We start from the raw sequence: 20,744 nt of genomic DNA, 5'->3' as shown, positions 1-20,744 counted from the left end.
TTAGTTTCAATAGAGTGGACACTGTAATATTCAATATTAGTGTGCAACACAGTCATACAGCATAGGCACCTCTGTTGAAAAGCAGACTCCCTATTCTGTTCCATTGATCTCTTGGTCAATCTTTATGCCAATACTTCACTCTCTTACTTACTAAAGCTTTACAGTAAATATAGAAATCAGGCAGCATAAAGTTCTCTATTATTCCCCCTTTTCAAAACAGTCTTATTTTATTTTAAATTTTTGAATTTTCATATAAACCTTAAAATCAGCTTTTTAGCATCTATACTCATTTCCTTCAAGATTGGTATAGCTAGTACAATTCCACATACATAGAAGAAATGTTACTTCATTATGTATCATGGATGCCTTAGGGCATTGGGGTTTAATTCTCACCCAGAAGCCTGGTGGAGAAGAGTTGCTTTACATTAATTTTGGGAGAACTGACATTTTAATGTTGTGTCCATAAATACAGGATACCTTTCTATTTAGTTAGATCTTCTTTAATTTTTTTTTTTGATAATGTTTTACAGTTTTAAGTGCACATGTTTAGCACATTTTTCTTTGTTACAGAGTATTTCCTGGTTTTTGATGTTGTAAACGACATTGATTATTTTTAAATTTTTTTTTTTGATGTAGTGTTCCATGATTCATTGTTTGCGTATAATACCCAGTGCTCCATTCAATACATGCCCTCTTTAATACCCATCACCAGCCTAACCCATCCCCCCACCCCCAGCCCCTCTAGAACTCTGTTTGTTTGTCAGAGTCCAGTCTCTCATGGTTCGTCTCCCACTCTGATTTCTCCCCCTTCATTTTTCCCTTCCTAGTATCTTTTTTTTTTTTTTTAACATATAATGTATTATTTGTTTCAGAGGTACAGGTCTGTGATTCATCAGTCTTACACAATTCACAGCGCTCACCATGGCACGTATCCTCCCCAATGTCTATCACCCAGCCACCCCATCCCTCCCACCGCCCACCACTCCAGCAACCCTCAGTTTGTTTCCTGAGATTAAGAATGACATTGGTTTTTATAATTTTTTTTTGAAGATTTTATTTATTTATTTGACAGAGAGATAGAGAGAGAGCACAAGTAGGTAGAGAGGCAGGCAGAGGGAGAAAGAGAAGCAGGCTCCCCGCTGAGCAGGGAGTCTGACTGGGGCTTGGTCCCAGGACCCTGGGATCATGACCTGAGTCGAAGGCAGCCGCTTCACCGACTGAACCACCCAGGCGCCCCAACGACATTGGTTTTTAATTTCAGATTCCAATTCCTCTTTATTAGTACATAGAAACAGACCTGTTTTGGGGAGCTTGGGTGGGTCAGTTGGTTAAGCATCCGACTCTTGGGTTTTGGCTCAGGTCATGATCTCACAGTTGTGAGATGAAGCCCGAATAGGGCTCCGCTTGAGAATCCCTCTCCCTCCCCTTCTGCCCCTTTGCCGCCCCCCCACCCCTGCTTGTGCTGGTGTGCTCTCTCTCTCTCTCAAATAAATAAATAAATAAAATCTTTTTAAAAAAAGAAATAGACCTGTTTTTTGCATAGTGACTTTGTATCTTGTGATCTTGCTAAACTTAGTTTTATTACCTTTTAAAAAAAAAATCCCTTCGAATTTTCTACAGACCATGGAGTTATCTTTTTTAAAAAGAAAAAATTTTTCATTCTCCCCCCTTTGAATTAGCACACTTTGTATTTCTTTTACTTGCCATTTTGCATGAACTAGCTCCAACAGGGTGCTGAACTGGAATGTTGAGAGCAGACATACTTGTCTTGTTCCTGATCTTAGAGGTCAAACATTAAGTCTTTTACCATGAAGTAAAATGCTAGCTGGAGGTTTTCATAGATACTCTTTTATTAGATTAAATCAGACTAGATTTGTCTGTTGAGAAGTTTTTTTTTTTTTTGAAAGGGTGTCCATTTTTGCCAAATGCTTTATCTGCATCTCCTCAGATCTCTCTCTCTCACACACACACACATATTAAATAAGCTTATTTCTATTAAAGAAACTGATTTTATGTTTTATAACCTTCCAATGAAGAAACTCCAGACTCTGATTATTTCACTAGTGAAATCTATCAAGTATTAATGGGAGAAATGAAACCAAGTCTAGACAAAACCTTTCACAAAATAGAGATGGGGGAGAAAACATTTCTAAAATGCATTTTATGAGATCAACATTACCGTGATGGCAAAATCAAAGGCAAAGATGATATAAGAACAGAAAACTATAAACCAACATCCTGCATAAACACACATACACAATTTCAACACAACAGCAAATCAAATCCAGCATTACATAAAAAAGACGATATGTTATGTCTAAGTGAGGTATATTACATAAACATGTTTGTTATTGATTTCTAATTTATTTCTGTTGCAGATGGCAAACATAGTCGGTAAGAATTTATTCCTTTTATATTTATTGAGACTTGTTTTATGGTCTAGAATGTGCTCTAACTTAGTGAATGTTGCATGTGCACTAGGAAAAAAAAATGCTGCTGCTGGTGGTGGAATGTCAATTAGATCAAGTCGTTTGATATTACAGTTCAAGTCTTCTATAGCCTTATTGGTATTCTGTCTACTTCTTTTATCGGTTACTGAAGGAGTGTTAAAATAACCAACTATAATTGTGAATCTATCTACTTATCCTTTCAGTTCTGTCAGTTTTTGTTTATACAGTTGAAGATCTGCTACTGAGTGCAGACACATTAAAGCCTCTGCACAATTCTCATTCTCTCCTCTACTTCCAGGTCTCCAAGGACATACATATTATACCTTTCGACTGTGCTCCATCTCTCTTTTATGCCCTATTCCATTTTTAAAAATTAAAAGTAAAATTTGTATTCTTTTTTTCTATGTGTTTAAGTTTCGGTGTATCCATAGATCTTTGAGTTAACTTATCTCGACTTCTGCTTTATTGAGTCTGTGTTAAACATGTTTAATCCATTTTTAAGAGCTCACGTTAATGAGCTCTTCGCTACAAATCTTGTATTTTGCTATTCTAAAACACATATTTGATTTTTAATATATGTTCAAATAATTTTTTTTGATATTGTCCATTCTTTCCTCTGTTTTCTTTAACATATTAATCAGTTATTTTGAAATCTCTGTCTCCTAGCATATCTGGATTATCTAACAATCTGCTTCTACTGACTGTTTTAACTTTTGATTACAGGTCAGTTTTTCTGCTTATTATCACATTAAGAAACTCTATCTCAGGGGTGCCTGGGTGGCTCAGTCATTAAGTGTTTGGCTCAGGTCATGATCCCAGGATCCTAGGATCGAGCCCCACATCGGGCTCCCTGCTCTGCGGGAAGCCTGCTTCTACCTCTCCCACTCCCCTGCTTGTGTTCCCTCTCTCGCTGTGTCTCTCTCTGTCAAATAAATAAATAAAATCTTAAAAAAAAAAAAGGAACTCTATCTCATATGTCATACATTGCAGATAAGATGCTATAAAGGCACTAGATTATTTCATCCTCCTCAGTAGACTTTTGAGTTTTGTTTAGGCAGGCAGTTAAATTATTAGTGGATCACTTTCATTTTTGTCAGGCTTGTTTTTAAAGTTATAGTGGGTCTATTTTAATTTTGTCCTTTATCTTAGGAACTTGTCCTTAATCCCTGCAAATGGCTTTACTGATGTTTAAACTGAAAGGCCATGTGCTCATCAGGTCTCTCTGTGGGTCCAATCCTCAATGTCTCTGCTGTGCAATGCCAGAATATTTGCTCAACTATTAGTATTCCAGCAGCTGATGTCTTCTACAGCTCCAGAGTGTGCCCTATTCATGTGAAGCTTAGAAATTAGCCAGGAACTGAAGAGGAATTTTATAAAGACATTTTGGAGGATTCTTTCTCTGTGTTTCTTTCTTCTTTGGTATCCTGTTCCTCTGAAACCAACTGTTATTGGTTTACATCCCAAGCACTGATCCCTTCATTTTTTTTGACAATTCTCTGGTTTTGTATTTTGTATATAAATATACAAATATAATATAAAAATAGTTATAACTAGAAAATAAGTCTGATATGAGCTATGAGATCACAAGTAGAACCTAAAAAGAATCTTTTTAATTTACCAATATATAAAACCAGAAAAAACTATAATAGACATTTAAAGAATTTCTCCCTTGCCAATAATCTTATATGCCCTAGTCTTGATTTCCATTATCAGCTTGGCAAACATTTTTGCTTTATAAAGAAAATGCATTCATATATGGGTCTTACGAACTCAAATTCACAATAAAGGATAAAAGGTATAGCCAGTTAATCAGTACATGCCCATTACAAAACAACAAAAACACAAGCAAATGCCTTGACTTGTATGTTCTACTGCCATAGATCAAAATAGTGTTAAGAGCAAAAACAAACAAATAGAAAAATATATAAAAGTAAACAGACAAATTACAGATATGTGGTTTAATGAAAACAAACATTAAATACGACGCCCTAAAACACTGACGTTATTCTTCACCTCAGTTTTGTCATCTGAAAAATAGAACTGTTACAATGATTAAATAAAAAGAATTCCTATGTAGTATTTACCACAGTACCTGACGTACATTAAGTACTCAGTAAATGTCTTATGAATATTATAATTTTTGTTCCTCTGATCCTGAGTATGGAAAACAGTTGACAAGACATTGGGTATATCTGCTTAAAATGTAAGTATTTTATGAGTTCGTAATATTTTACTAACCATTTACGCCTTTATAGAGTCATATGATTTTCTTCTTTTTGACCAAAAAAATTCTGTCACACACAGAAGTGGAAAATGTACTTCCCGTTCTGAAGCAAATCAAGGAGAACATGCAATTAAGTGCTAAATTGAGCAGAATAAACTCTAAGTGCTATATGATTTTAGAAGAAATGGTTACGAGGCCAAAATAGTCAGAGAAGGCTTCACAAAAGTGGTAGGATTTTCTGGGTGACCGTCATTACATCCCAATAACAACAACATGGAAATGTTTTCGAGTGGCTTCCAATCTGAAATGTGGTCATATAAAGTACTCTACAAATAAAAATTATTACTACACAAACCTCCATAGAATAAGAAGTCCTCATAATGAGAAATAAAAACTCTTCCTTTCTCTTTCCTCAATTCCTGTTCAGGTTAAAGGTCAACTTCATCAAGTCATCTCATTAACACAGAAATGTCTTTGAAGGTATTCAGTCTTTGCCATGCTTGACATGTCACCAAGATGCCAAAGAATCAGATTCAAATATTAATGAGCAAAAGGTCACAATGAGGTAATCTCCAAAGTTCTATTAGTTCCTGTTTTCTGACCCTATCCAATTCCCCCTCTCCTTCTCCAGTCCTCTCTTACCACTTACATTTACAATCACTGGCTTCATTTCAAGATATACCCTCTAAACTGGAATTTCACTTGAAGTGAATTTTAAGTGGAGGCCTCCCAGATGCTAATTCCCAATCCAAGGGTGACCTGTAGAGGCATCAAGTTAAAATAAAAAGAAGAGAGAAAATCAGCTAAAAACTATACCAAATTTTGATATTTAACTGCTAGATCAGAATTTTAAAAGAGAAATGAGAAAGAAAAAATAGGAAAAAGAAAAAAGAAACACTCTCTTTCAAACTTTCCAATAAGCTATTTAATAATGTGACAAAGCAGAGCATATTAAAATATTAACCAAAGCTTCCAGGAAAACCTCTATAATCTCAATTGTTTATTCAAGACCTTTACAAACCTCATAAAAAATTAAGTGGGCTTGGAAAAAACACACCACAGCCATAGGAGAAAGTTTACAAAACACAATGGTACAGACGCCTAACTGTCTGCCAGCCAGTCGCTTTTAACCTCCACATACAACTTATTACTCGGTTCCTAACTGGTCAATACCCTAAATAAGAGCATTTCTCCTCCCAAACACCTCATTAGTCTGAGTTTCTTTTTTGCTTTTTTGAGCTAACGTATCCTGTAGGTGCTTTGGGTTCATTATTTTCTGCCAGTACAAATACTTCATTTCAGAATATTTAAAACCTTAGGTTTCTCTGAGGGAAATCATTTAAGATCTTCTTTACAAAAATTTCATTAGCTCTCTAATTAATCTTACTATGGGAGAACAGTGCCTGAGCCATCATGTCCATTTTATGGTAAGTCGTAGTGAAAACAAGACAAGACTGGAGTGGAAGTGATACTACAGAGAAAGAGCAAGGACTTCGGTTCATGTTAATTTAGGTTCAAATCCCGGCCCTATCACTTACGTGACCTTTAGGAAAGTCGTTTAATCTTGGTTAGACTTAGCTTGTCCATCAGTAAAGTGGAGATAATGACACCAACCTCGCAGAAATTTAGGCAATAAACGGGATAAGAGAATGTAGAGACCAGTGCAGTTATCTGGCACATATGAGGGCCTCAATGAGTGGTCGGTGGTTTATCGTAAAATGTTATCTTTGGGAGGAGTATTGCAGATAGCTCAAGGAAATTTTTAAATGAAAATTTATTTGGGTCCCAGGCAGAATTAAATATTCCACATTTCCTGAGAGGCGGTTACAGAAAAATTCAACATACAAGTTCTAACGTGAGCTAGATTCAATCAACTTTCATACATGTAGAAATCCACTCTGAGTTACTCCTGTCATAGGAAATCAAGCATGAAATATGAATATTTCACTCAGTCTCAGTTTGGGAGAACGAATGCTCTTAAACCACTTATATTCTAAGAAAACACGCTGCATATTCTCCCCATCCCCATCTTTTTCCCTTCTGAATGGCCCTACAGGAGCTGTAAAGAGGAAACTTTTCATCACAGTGTATCTGTGTGAAAGCACCAAAATATGTTAACAATTAGAAAAGAGGAAACCTGAAAGACTGCCTTGTTAATTAAGGAACTCGCTATCAAAGAACTCATTAAAAGGTAATGAAACCAAATGGCTTTTAAAATAAATACCCACTGAATAAAGATTGCCTGGCTAACAGCCCTTCAGTATAGCTTTTTACAAACACTCCTAATAGAAAAGAGCCAGAAAAAGATGAAAAGCCACAATAATGCTAAAACCAAGACTGAAAAAAATAGCGATGAAGTTATCCTAAGAAGGAGGTAGAAGCTGAATTAAGAAAAATGTTCCTAGAATTCAGACTATGGTGCATCAAACATTCTTGAAAAGTCTTCTACCATCTATCCCTTCATCTCAGAGACCCTGAGCATTACATAATACAGAACTAGGCAGCTGTTCTTCTCTATACTTGGTACTCCTGGCCATTAAGAATGTGGTTCTCCCTATTCCTCATGGGTCCCTCAACTACCCCCAGCCACCTAGTTTCTTTCTTAAATGACGCAGAAGCTGTATATCTTGAAGAGATGGCATAAAGTTATAGTTAAAGGAAAACTGTTGAAATATAATGTAATCTCAGAGGCACAGTCCTGTCAGCACAGTAAGAACAAGAACTGAAGAATCTCTGTAACAGGACATGCTAGAAATTGACCATTTACGGGGCGCCTGGATGGCTCAGTTGGTTAAGTGTCTGCCTTTGGCTCAGGTCATGATCCCAGGGTCCTAGGATTGAGCCCCGCATCGGGCTCCCTGCTCAGTGGGGAGTCTGCTTCTCCCTCTGCCTCTCCCCCTGCTTATGCTCTCTCTCTGTCAAATAAATAAATAAAATATTTTTTTAAAAAAAGAAAGAAATTGACCGTTTACATGGTACTTAGAAAGTTTTTAGAGAAGCTGACAATGGTCATAGGAAGACACCACCTCCACTCAAAAAATACGTGCAGACTATGTTAGTTGCCTGTTCGTTATCCCTGCTGCCTTCTACATTAACAAAATAATCCTTGGCAATACAAACAGAATAATTATGTTTCTCAGCCTCTTGTCAGAATGGAAGGCAAATGATTTGAAAGCAGAAATGTCTTCAGAAACCCTTTTGCCTGCTCCCTCCTTTCTGCTGTCTAAATAGGGACATAATGGCTAAATTTCTCCAGCTACCTTGAAACCTTGAGGAAAAGGTCAAGAGGTTATAAATGCCTTAGTTGTGACATTCCTGAGCCTCTATGTGATTCTGATTACTGGAATTGTTATTATGTGAGAAAATACACTCTTAGGTATGAAAGCCACTGAAGTTGATTAGCTGTAATAACTGATAACTTAAAAGCCAGTAGAATCGGGAAATCAGAGTAGAGATGTGCATGCATATCATTATGCACACAAATAGTTTGGGAAAGGAATGAGACTGCCATTAAATGGGGCAGAGAAAAGGATGAAAAGCTGTCTACTCTCTTTGTTTTTTGACAAGGATACAATGTGTAAAGAACTATATCTGAGGTCAAGTAGGAGAATAAAATACTAGCACATAGCCCAAGTAAAAATGTCACAAAATGAAAAAAAGGGGGGGTTATAGCAATCTGTGGAGGTTAATTTTACGCATCAACTTGACTGGGTCACAAGGTGCTCAAATATATGGTCGAACATTAAACTGGGTATGTCTGGGAGAGTATTTTTAGATGAGCTTACCATTTAAACCAATAGACTGAGTAAAGCAGATTCTCCTCCCTAATGTGGGTGGGCCTCATCCAACTAGTTGAAGGCCTGAACAAAACAAAAAGGCATATCCTCCTGTGAGTAAGAAGGAACTCCTGCCTAACTGCCTTGAGCTGGAACATCAGTATTTTCCAGCCTTTAGACTTGAACAGCTCTTACTAGGTCTTCAGCCTCCAGGCTTTCACTCCAGAACTTACACAAACTTCCCGGGTCTCCAGCTTAACAACTGCAGATCTTAGGACTCCTCAGAAGCCATAATCACACGGGCCAATTCCAATAATAAACCTTTTACACACACAATAAACCTTTTATACACACACACACACACACACACACACACACATCTTATTGGTTCTGTTTCTCTAGAGAATCCTAATACAGCATCTAAAAGACTCACAGAATTCTCAAGTCTCAGAAAATTATATATTAGAGGATAAAAAGGAAAATTTCAAGAAGTTCATTGGTATTATCATCTAAAAGATAAAATAAATCATTTCCAATAAAAAAGGAGCATAAAGCAATAGGAGAAAATAGTGTGAGGTGAAATAACATGATAAATCCAGAAGTCAACAGGAAATATAAAGAGAGATGGATAAGATAAAAGGGTTATAAGAATAGCAAAAGCATAGTAACTAAATTGAGTTCCATATGACAGGGAATAAGTGCAGGATTTACACTATGGAAAATTAACCAAGTTATGTGGAAAACAAACATGAGACATTCTCCCAGAACTTGGTATGAAGCTAAAAATGATAATAGAAAAGATGATCAATTTGAACACAGAAGATAAAGTTAGCATCAGGTCAAATGATGTTTGTAAAGGGGAGCCAAGAAAAAAATGAAACATTAAGAATAATCAATATAGGGGCGCCTGGGTGACACAGTTGGTTAAGTGTCTGACTCTTGGTTTCAGCTCACATCATGATCTCAGGGTCATGAGATCCAGCCCTGCATCAGGCTCTGTGCTCAGTGCGCAGTCTGCTTAAGACTCTTTCTCCCTCTCCCTCTGTCCCCCGACCCTAAAATAAATAAATAAAATCTTAAAAAAAAAAACAATAATCAATGTATCAGAAAAATATTTATGTGCAGACTATGTTAGTTGCCTGTTTGTTATCCCTGCTCCCTTCTACATTAACAAAATAATCCTTGGCAATACAAACAGAATAATTATGTTTCTCAGCCTCTTGTCAGAATGGAAGGCAAATGATTTGAAAGCAGAAAAGTACAAGCATTCAGGTAGAAAATTAGCTTGTTAACCAAAATCAGATTTCTCTACTGCAACACTAAGAGGTAGATGACAGTGGAACAACAAGTACAGAGTATCAAAGGTCAAAAAAGTGACATAAAAATTATTTTGATCAAGCTAAAAGGTGAGAAGAAAACAACATGAAATGTACAGAAGGCCTCACAAAATGTGAAACAAATATCTTTACTTAAAGGTATGCATTGTGAAAGCCATAGTCTAAAGCAAACTAACCGAAAGTGAGATAAATTTAATAGTTGTCTTAAAAGTGAGTGTACATTTCAGTATTCACTGTTGGAAAAAGACATAATATAGAAAATAACACTGTAATAATAATAATAATAGTAATACTCGATCTAAAACACTGGAATATACTAAAAATACAGGAGAGGAAGAGGGGGATAATGAAAATGTGTTGATAAACCACTTATATTAAATATGTCACAAATAAAACTTTTCACACTAATTCTAACACTAAGAATTATAAAGTTGAAGAATATTTTGAAAAAAAAAAAAGAAAGGATTTACGTTCTTCAAAGCTCTGGGGATGTGCAAGGCTAAAAAATATGGCATATGCACCAAAATGAAGGAAACAAAAGGAACTTTAAAAAAGAGGAAGAACAAAACTACACACTTATAACCAAATAAACAGCTCAATAATCGTATATCATTTAAATTATCTTATTAGAAGACAAAGATGAGATAAAAAAATTGATGAAACTAACAGATAAAATACTGGGTAAAGGCATATAAGGAAACAGCAAATGTAAAAGAAGAGGTAGTAACATATTTATAAGACATAAGTTCAAATTCAAGGCAAATGTTATTAAACAAAATAGTCATTTCCTATCAGCATTCTAAAATAAAGATCTCACTGCCACAAGCCCTAACACAACACATAATACTGCATGAGAATGCATTAAAAAAAACTGTAGAACAGGGAAAGTACCAAAAACCACAGACAGCACAATGATAGTAAGAGATCTTGACAGAATACACTTGAGACTTTGACAGATCAACCAGAAAAAAATTATCATGATAAGTGAGGCCTGAATAATAATGTAATAACATGGATTTCAAAGACACATATGTTGAACTTTGTGTGTTGTGGTCAGGAAATGTCTTCTAATCAGTAAATGGGATAATGTCCAATGAAATCTTAAAGAACTTTGCAGCACTGGTGCTTGAACAAATGGATAGCCATATGCCTAAACATAAACCTCAACTGTTTCATCATTCTGATATATAGAAAATACCTAAATGGATCGTATACCCAAAGAAAAAAAGTTACAGTTACAAATCTTCTAGAAAAAATACAGAAGAAAAGTTTTTAAAACTCGTACAGGATTTCTTAGGCAGGACACAATGAAAAGCTAAGGATTTGGGATATATATAGAACTGAATATAGAAACTGAAATAGAACTGGTATCCAGAATATATAAAATACTCTTCCAACTTAATAAGAAGAAAAATAGCCCAGTGTAAAATATGGGGAAAAGAGTTGAATAGGCACTTGATAAAAGAAGATCAATGAACAGCCAATGAACATATGAAAGGTGCTCACTAGCAGGAGGTACTGGGGAAATGATAAAACAACAAAAAATGCCAGTATCTACTCATTAGAGTGACCTTTAGAGTGACTAAAATTAACAAAAAGGATGACAATACCAAATGTTGACAAGAATTTTGAGCAACTGGAACTTTCATACATTGGTTTTAGAAACATAAAATGGTATAGCTACCATTAAAGACCATTTGGCACTTTCTTACAAAGTTAAAAACATACATTTATTTACCGTTTGACACAAATGCAAATTAAAATTAAAATGAACACATGGATTAATTCTTAACATCACAAAAATAGAGAAAACTAGACATGATGAGCCTCCCAACTCAACGCAATTAGAAATATACATAAGTATTTATAAAATATTTTTGTCAAAATTACATCTATATTTAACCACCAACTTAATGAAAATAGCACAGAAGAACATGTTTAGTGATATCACAGGGATGTACCACGGGAAATCTTATAAAATAAGTAGCTAATTTTCCTTAACAAATAACTAACAAAGCATTAAAAAAAATGAAGAGTATCTACAAATAAAAAGAGACTTAGGAGTCTTCCAATGACAATAGAGCGATACAAAACAAATCTTCCCACCAAGACCCACTGTAAAACTTGATGAAATAACACAAACAAAACAAAATAAAAACAGCTGTTTGAAGGCACCAGAGAGCAATGGAAGACACAAAGATTTACGGAAACAAAAGAGAAAAGTTAAACACTGAGGTGACCTGGAATTTTTCCAGTGTTTCTTCCCCTTGGGGAATTTGCTTATTCCCAACACGGGGGCATGGAGGCTGAGAAGAAAACTGGAGCTGCTCAATAATGTGCAGTCAAATAATAATGGATTCAGCACTCTTACGCCCGGCTCCCCTCAAACAAAGACAGTCAAAATTAGGGAATAAGATGATGTTGGAGGAAAGTGTAGGGCAGAGAAATGAGACTGACATTCTTTATATTGTTTGCTTTTACTTAATCCTAAACTGTAAGGGGGGCATGAAACAGAAACAACAATCAGGAAGACCTGCCAAGAGGTGAGAAAGCCAAGCAGAATTTAAGCAGTCTCACGGGGCTAGGCAGAAGTTTGGAGATCAAGGTCCACCAAGGAGGAAGGGTCCTGGCAAACAGCCCAAGATTCAAGCTGAGGTTCCAGAAGGACTATATCTTATGATTACGTGTAAACAAGAAACAGACTAAAGTTTATAAAGCCTTAAGGATAGCCTACTTTGCAGCAAGAATACATGGTCCAGAACTTTAAAAAATTATCAGAAGTATCAAATGACAGAAATATATCATGAGAGGGGGTGGGGCAAAACAAGATAAAAAACAGAAAACAAAAACCCTTGGGTAATTCAGATATTATAATTATCAACATGAAATAATGTTTACAAAACTGGTAACGGGACAGATAATTTTAGACCAGAGATCTATCAATAGAAAACTGATAAAAGGGGCACCTGGGTGGCTCAGTCGTTAAGCATCTGCCTTTGGCTCAGGTCATGATCCCAGGGTCCTGGGATAGAGCCCCGCATCGGGCTCCCTGCTTGGCGGGAAGCCTGCTTCTCCCTCTCCCACTCCCTGCTTGTGTTCCCTCTCTCACTGTGTCTCTGTCAAATAAATAAATAAAATCTTTAAAAAAAGAAAAAAAAACTGATAAAAATTCCAAACTGAGAAACACAATTCCTGAAACTGAGAACTCAAAAGATGTTTTTAATGACATATTAGATACAGCAGAAGGATTAATTTACTAGAAGATAGGTTCAACCAAATTTTCAGACTCCAAGAAAGAAAATCAGATGTATAAAACAGAAAATGTTATAAGAAACGTATGAAACATGGTAAAAAAATCTAATATATTTTTAATAGAGCTAATATAACTAAAGTCCTAGGAAGAAAGTGAAAAAAGAAAGAATTGGACAGAAAAAAATAGTTGATGAGAACCTGGCTGGAAATTTTTCAAAACTAATGAAGGACATTAAGCCCCAAATCCAAGAAGCTCTATGAATGTCAAATAAAATAAATAAGAAGAGTCCCACATCTAGAAACATTATAGTGCAAATACAGATAATTAAAGGAAAAAAGAAAATATTCCTTTCTATTCCTAGTTGTCTGAGTGTTTTTACCACAAAAGGGTGTTGGATTTTTTTAAGATCACTATTCTGTAAGAGTTGAAATGATAATGTAGTGTTCTTCCTTCACTCATTAATGTAGTGTATTACCTGACTGCTTCCCTTATGGACCAGTATTGCATTCCCAGGTAAGATCCCAGGGTGTACAATACTTTCAGTATTACTGGAATCACTTTGCTAGTATTTTATTGAGGATTTGTCCTTATATATTTATGCAGAATATTGGTCTGTAACTTTTCTCTTCTTGTGATGTCTTTATTTGGCTTTGGTATCAGGGTTAATATTGGTCTCATGGAATGAGTTAGGAAGTGTTCCCTGCTCTTCTATTTTTTGGCAGAGTTTATGGAGGATTAGTATTAATTCCTTTTAAATGTTTGGTAGAATTCTCTAGTGAAGCCATCTGGTCCTAGACTTCGTTAGGAGGTTTTTGATTACGGATTCAATCTCTTTACTTATTATATATTCTATTACAATTTTCTCTTTCTTCTGGAGCCAGTTTAGATAAAGTGTGTTTCTAGAATTTTGTCCTTTTCATCTAGGTTATCTGTAGTTGCCATAAATTATAACATTTCTATACACTTAATACATATTGTGTACCCAATAAGATACATTTGTAATTCTTTTTATGCATTTGTCTTTTAAATCAAGTAGGAATGCAAAGTAGAGATAAAAAGCCCCCTCCCCCCAAATACTGATTCTTATATGTATTTACCTTTACTGGAAATCTTTATTTCTTCATACAGCTTCAAGTTACTGTCTAGTGCCCTTTCATTTAAACCTAAAGGAATCCCTTCAGCATTTCTTGTAGGAATGAACTACTTCAGCTTTTGTTTATCTAGACACGTTTTAATTTCTACTTCATTTTTGAAGGACAGTTTTGTCAAATATGGAATTTGGGGTTGACAGGCTTTTTTTTTTCTTTCAGCACTTTGAACATACAAACCTACTGCCTTCTGTTCTCCAAAGTTTCTGCTGAGAAAAGTGGGATAATTTGAGCATGAGGTAGCGCTTAGACAGGTTAGAAGAAATATACATAATAATTTGCATAAAAGATATGCTCTGATCCTTTTGCAGTCAGTAAACAGGGAGCCACATTCACGAACATGGGCTGTTACTGCTTCAAAACTACCAACATGCTGGTGGGAAAGTGGGTAAAAGGCAAGTAAAAACACCACACAGATTTCCTACTGTTATCAGACTGCCTTTTTCTTGACTCAGCATTCATTTGGTCAATGTTTTTGTGGAGGATGAGAGTTTGGAGCTGCCTACTCCACCATTTTCTTGATATCATTCCCAGAGACAACTCTTCTTAATTCAAGCAGGTGGGTCACAAGTGTATGTCACAGATCAGAGTTCCCCAAACTGGTTTACAGAGACAGGTTCTATGGTTCTTGATGGGTCATTTTCCACATTTTTGTGATTGTCTAAAAACATAAATTAATTGTGGTTTGTTTTATCTGAATGCTTGTTTTTATAGCTGAAAACCATTATGTGATTTTAGTGTTTGCCCTTGCATTTGTGTTTACAATTAGAACGGTATTAAGTAATGGGATATTTTTGTCATGAGCAAAAGGGCAGACATGGACCTTTATGCAATTGTATCCAGTGAAAGTCAAAACAGTTTACCACACAGTACGAAAAAGTTTCATGATAAGTTAACTAGACAAAATTGGTAGAAAATTGAAAAATCATACATTACATGTGACTTTGAAAATCCTGCATTGATACTAGGTACTATTCATGTTGGATATAGCAAGTTAGCTTTAGCAAAACCACAAAATTGATCTTATTAAGTTAATGTTTATTCATTGTAAATTTTTAGATTTAAGTTATGAATTTGTTTTAGGTTTATAGTTGTATGAGAATTGTATGGATAAGGTATTCATATCTACTTCCTGTTTACACACATATAAGTAACACTATCAAAAAAAATTGGGAGAGGGGCGCCTGGGTGGCTCAGTCGGTTGAGCAGCTGCCTTCGGCTCAGGTCGTGATCCTGGAGTCCTGGGATCAAGCCCCACGTCGGGCTCCCTGCTCAGCGGAGAGCCTGCTTCTCCCTCTCCCTCTGCCTGCCTCTCTGCCTACTTGTGCTCTCTCTCTCTGTCAAATAAATAAATAAAATCTTTAAAAAAAAAAATTGGGAGAATTTGAGATCAAGAAATTTTTACACTGACAACATGGCAGACTGAGCTGACACAAAACATAGAAATTATGAATTCAATATCATACTATTTTTTAGTTAAAGAATTGAGTTTGAAAGAATAGGAAATATCTAGATACTAGGGCAAAAAGAAAACAAAACAAAAACTAACTAACTAAAAACCAGAGGAATGTGCTCTGGAGCTGATCCTGCTCAGATCTCAGAAGGACATGAGGCTAGAATTACCTAACAGCTACATACTGGATTTTAATATCAATACAGGGATAGACCTCAGGTTCCACAGAAGAATGGAGATATAAACTAGACTCCTGCCATCTTAGCTGCTAAGACAACAAAGTACCTGCTGCTACAATAAAGTACCATAGACTGGGTGGCTTATAAACATCAGAAACTTACTTCTCATAGTTCTGGAGACTAGAAGTCCAAGATCAGGATGCAAACATGACTGGGTTCTGCTGAAAGCCTTCGTTTGAGTTGCAGACTGCCAACCTCTTACTGTATCCTCACATGGTGAGAAGAAAACAAGCTAGCTTTCTGGCCTCTTCTTATAAGAGCACTAAGATTTATAGGGCACCTGGGTGGCTCAGTCGGTTGAGCATCTGCCTTCGGCTCCAGTCATGGTCCCAGGGTCCTGGGATCGAGCCCCGCGTCAGGCTCCCTGCTGAACGGGGAGCCTGCTTTTCCCTTTCCCTCTGCCCCTCCTCCCCACTCTCGCTCTCTCTCACTCTGTCTCTCAAGTAAAATCTTAAAGAAAAAAGAGTGCTAAGATTTAGATTTCAATATATGAATTTTAGGGGGATACAAACATTAAGTCCATGACACTGCATACTTCTGAGACCTTGAAAGGCTATACTTTCAGTGAGAAGAGACCAGATTAAAGTGACGTGGAAGCTATAAATAAATAAATAAATAGATAGATAGATAGATAAATAAGCACTTGCTGTTGGGAAAAAAAATAGTCTCCCATGAGAAATTAAAATCCAAAGGTTGGTGTGCTGTCAGAATATACAATACTCATGTAGTACAGGAATCTCTAAGCTGAAATATGAACAAAAAAAACAGTCCTGGATCACTGAAACTCCTGAGACAACCAGGAAAAACAAATGTAAAAGAGCTCAATAGGGACACTTTCATTAATCTAGGAAATATACATTCCCACAGAAAAACAATTCTTGCCAAGATAAGCTCACAATCAAAAATTTAACACCTCACAAAGAACTGATTTTTCAGGGCACTTGGGTGGTTCAGTCGGTTAAGCATCTGCTTTCAGCTCAGGTCATGATCCTGGAGTCCCAGGATTGAGCCCCGCATCGGGCTCCCTGCTCATTGGGAAATCTGCTTCTCCCTCTGTCCCTCACCCTGCTCATACTCTCTCTCTCACTCTCTTGTTCTCTCTCTCAAATAAATAGATAAAATCCTTAAAAAAAAGAACTGAAAAAAAAAACTGACTTTTCATGAGGTAGAGTCTAAAGATCAACAAAAAGAATAAAAAGCATAGAGACTTGAGATAAAAGAACTTTTGAAAGTTAAAATAAAAATATATTTAAGATATTTAAGATGACAAACAAGATAAAAGGAATTCAAATAATTACAGAATAACAGAACATTATGAACAGAGAGATACGAAAAAGAACCAAATAGGACTTCTAGAAAAATACACACTAAAACGTAAAATTCAATATATTATCTAAACAATAGATTGGACTACAAGACAAATATGATGAATTACATAGAATATGAGACAGAGACATAAAAAGATAAAAATCTTGGGGCACCTGTATGGCAGAGTCGGTTGAGTGTCTGACTTTTGATTTTGGCTCAGTCATGATCTCAGGGTCCTGGGATCAAGCCCCACCTGGGGCTACGCGCTGAGGGTGGAGCCTGCTTAGGAGTCTCTCTTTCCCTCTCCATCTGCCCCTCCTCCCACTCATGCTCTAAATTAATTAATTAATTAATTAATAAGATCTTTTTAAAAAAGCGATAAGAAAGAAAAGAAAGTTTCCTACAAAGGAACAATGAAATCCAGCTGACAGCAACAAGAAGAGGCTAGAGGATAAGGAAATAGTACCTTCACAAGGCAGAAGGAAAATAAGGCTTAATTTAGAATTCTAACACTAGTTAGAGATGAACTGAGGTAAAATAAGAACATTTTCAGATAAAAGGGTTTCATCCATCACTTAAATATGAGAAGACTGCTTAGGTAAGGACCAGAAGCCGACTGAGAGTAAGGTGATTTAGTGCAAGTCATGGATATACATACTCCCTTAGTCTAGAGAAGACCTCAGTGGCCATCTGACTAGACCCACAACAAGAATGACTACTACAGCATTACCACTGAGGGTGTCTAGAACTTAACACAAATACCTCCAAAGAAGCGAAGCTCACTAAATGAGAGACAACATGTAACACTTTTGCCAGGTTTTTCTGTGTTTTGCTCTACCTTCAAGAGCTAAGATAGCCCTTTGGCTAACTGAAGGAAACAATTATATGTCTTAAGCCTCTAAGTTATCTTTTCTTTAGGCTAGACAGACCAAATTTTTTTTTAAATATCTCCATAAGATTCAACTTCTAGTCCTTTCTTTCTTTTTTTCTTTTGAGAGAGAGAGAGTGCGCACTCGGGGGGAGGGGGTAGAGGGTGAGGGAGAGAAAGAATCTTAAGCAGGCTCCACACCCAGCATGGAGCCCAACAGAGGGCTTGATCTCACCATCCTGAGATCACGACCTGAGCTGAAATCAAGAGTCAGACTCTTGGGGCGCCTGGGTGGCTCAGTCGTTAAGCGTCTGCCTTCGGCTCAGGTCATGATCCCAGGGTCCTGGGATCGAGCCCCACATCGGGCTCCCTGCTCGGCAGGAAGCCTGCTTCTCCCTCTCCCACTCCCCCTGCTTGTGTTCCCTCTCTCACTGTGTCTCTCTCTGTCAAATAAATAAATAAAATCTTTATAAAAAAAAAAAAAAAGAGTCAGACTCTTAACCGACAGCCATACAGGCGCCCCAAGTTCCTAGTCCTTCCTATACAATAGCATTTTCTTTTAGAAGCACTCCAAGTTGTCAGCATCTTTTATAGAATATAAAATAAAAGCAGAATATTTGATCCAGGAATGCTCTGACCACATCAGAAGAGGATATTGTTCTAGATCAGTAGTTATTAAACTTTAGCATACATCAGAATTCCCTGGAGGACTTATTGAAACAGATTCCTAGGACAAAAGCTTGAGCTTCTGATTCAGCATGTCTGGGATGGGGCCCAAGATTTTGCATCTTTTTAACAAGTTATTTGGTGAAGCTGACACTGCTGTTCCAGGAACCACACTCTGAAAACTGTTAAATACTATTCTGTAACACAATCTTAGATCAATTTAGCTTTTTCATAGACCTATATAGTCTTGCTTATTCAACCTGAACTTGCAACCCACTCAAAGTCTCAAGTTATTACAGGCACTATTGATTTGAATAACCTACTAAACATTCCCATTCCTTGTTTTCTAACTCTATTGAGAAAATCAACAAAAAGCATATTATAGATGGTAGATCATTAATGACATATTCATCTATGAAAGACAGTATATTATTCTTTATATTTTAGCTTTAGTTCATCAAGCTAAAAAGAGTTCCAGACCTCTGTCATCTCTAATTTATGAGTCAGGTTTTTTTGGTTGTTTTTTTTTTTTTAGTTCTCTTGGTGTCCTTTCCCTGACATCAACGGAACTCAAAGGCTCTGCACTGAGTAGTCTTCAAATTATTTTTTAATCCCATAACAACAGAATTGCTAAGGATGTCAAAAAACAATGAATCAACTACATAATGCTTTCCAAGGACCTTTGAAAAATAACTATTGGCTCCTCAAATATATGAATAGTTTATCTAACTATCCTATTACTAGTTATCTAAAAAACCAGTTTTATAAATACTTACCTAAAACTGAAAAGAAATTACTTTCAAGTTTGAGTGCTTGACTCCAGTTAGCTAATGAGACAAGAAGACAGGAACACTGCCATTTCCATACCACATGGACAGAGGCTCTCTGTGCAGGGATATATTAATATGCTGAGAGAACATCCTATCCAGGAACAGATGTACTCAGTGTCAATAGGTTACACTTGAGAAATTAATGACCTGCACTAGCTTTGCTTAGTTATTTTTTGTGCCAACTTCTTGGGTACCAAAGTTCAATTCAAGTCAGTTAGACAGACCCCTAAGATAAATCCCAGAATACAACCTCCAAGTCTATAAAAATTTACCAGTTCACCGAAATTGCCCAGCTCTGCTCCAACTTACCTCAATTCAAGATGCCTTGGTTAGTAGACGATCAATAGTCAGACAATTACTAGATTACATTATAACTTCTATAATTCTTTTTTTCCTACCTGATGTAAGACTCTATGCCCACTGCCTTAGCTGAATTAACCTGACAGTAAGTACTCTCCTATCACTGAATTGGTGAAAATGTTTTTGGAAGGAATATGAACATGCTGTGTTTTTAATATATCTAGCTTTTATGAAACATAATCAATTGCTATAGCAACCCTGAGGGATCCTTAAGATTCAGGTACTCATTTGCATTATCAAGTCAGGAAAGATAATGAGCCTTAAGGTTCTCCATGCAGCTAAATTAAAGAAGCCAGATCTTCTGACTACAGTTTTTGCCCCAATCTCCTAAATTTAGCTATGGGGTTCTGAAAATTTACAAATCAAAGAACAAACAGAGGAAAAGATGCTGAGCCTGGGGTCCTGCAAAGAATACAGTGATCAAAGGCCAAATCATTGTGGTTGTGGGAAAGAAGCAAGGTCTTCACAAGTTAAAACAAAAAACTCAAAAAACTGTCTGAAACATCTCAAAAACTCTTTAAAATGTACTGACACTGTAGTTTGAAATGTATGGAAGACTTTCCATGTGTTTTTTGACTGCATTCAATCACAGACAGATGCTACAATTCACTGTCTCTAAGTGTCCAAAGTGTGATCAACAAATTTAGATCACAGCTTCTAGAACTAACCATGCCAATATAAAAGCCAGCTGAACAAAACTATTGCAGAACACTGCTTCACTACACTAATGAGGAGGAACAGGTAGCACAAAGTGAAATTCTGACTGTTGGCACTGAGCTTACAACAAAACAGGATCTTGGAACTGTGGGAAATAACAGTAGTACATATGGCA

The 20,744-nt window shown here is 36.4% G+C and overlaps 1 protein-coding gene across 3 annotated transcripts in view; it reads right to left on the bottom strand.

Annotated features, from left to right (window-relative positions):
- EXOC6B (exocyst complex component 6B) overlaps positions 1-20,744 on the bottom strand; it is a 590,843-nt gene that overhangs the window by 184,945 nt on the left and 385,154 nt on the right. The window lies entirely within an intron of this gene.

Source organism: Halichoerus grypus, chromosome 10 (genome assembly GCF_964656455.1).
Source record: "Halichoerus grypus chromosome 10, mHalGry1.hap1.1, whole genome shotgun sequence".
Classification (NCBI taxonomy): domain Eukaryota; kingdom Metazoa; phylum Chordata; class Mammalia; order Carnivora; family Phocidae; genus Halichoerus; species Halichoerus grypus.
Note: the sequence above shows the minus strand (reverse complement) of the source record. Positions and strands in the feature narration are given on the sequence as shown.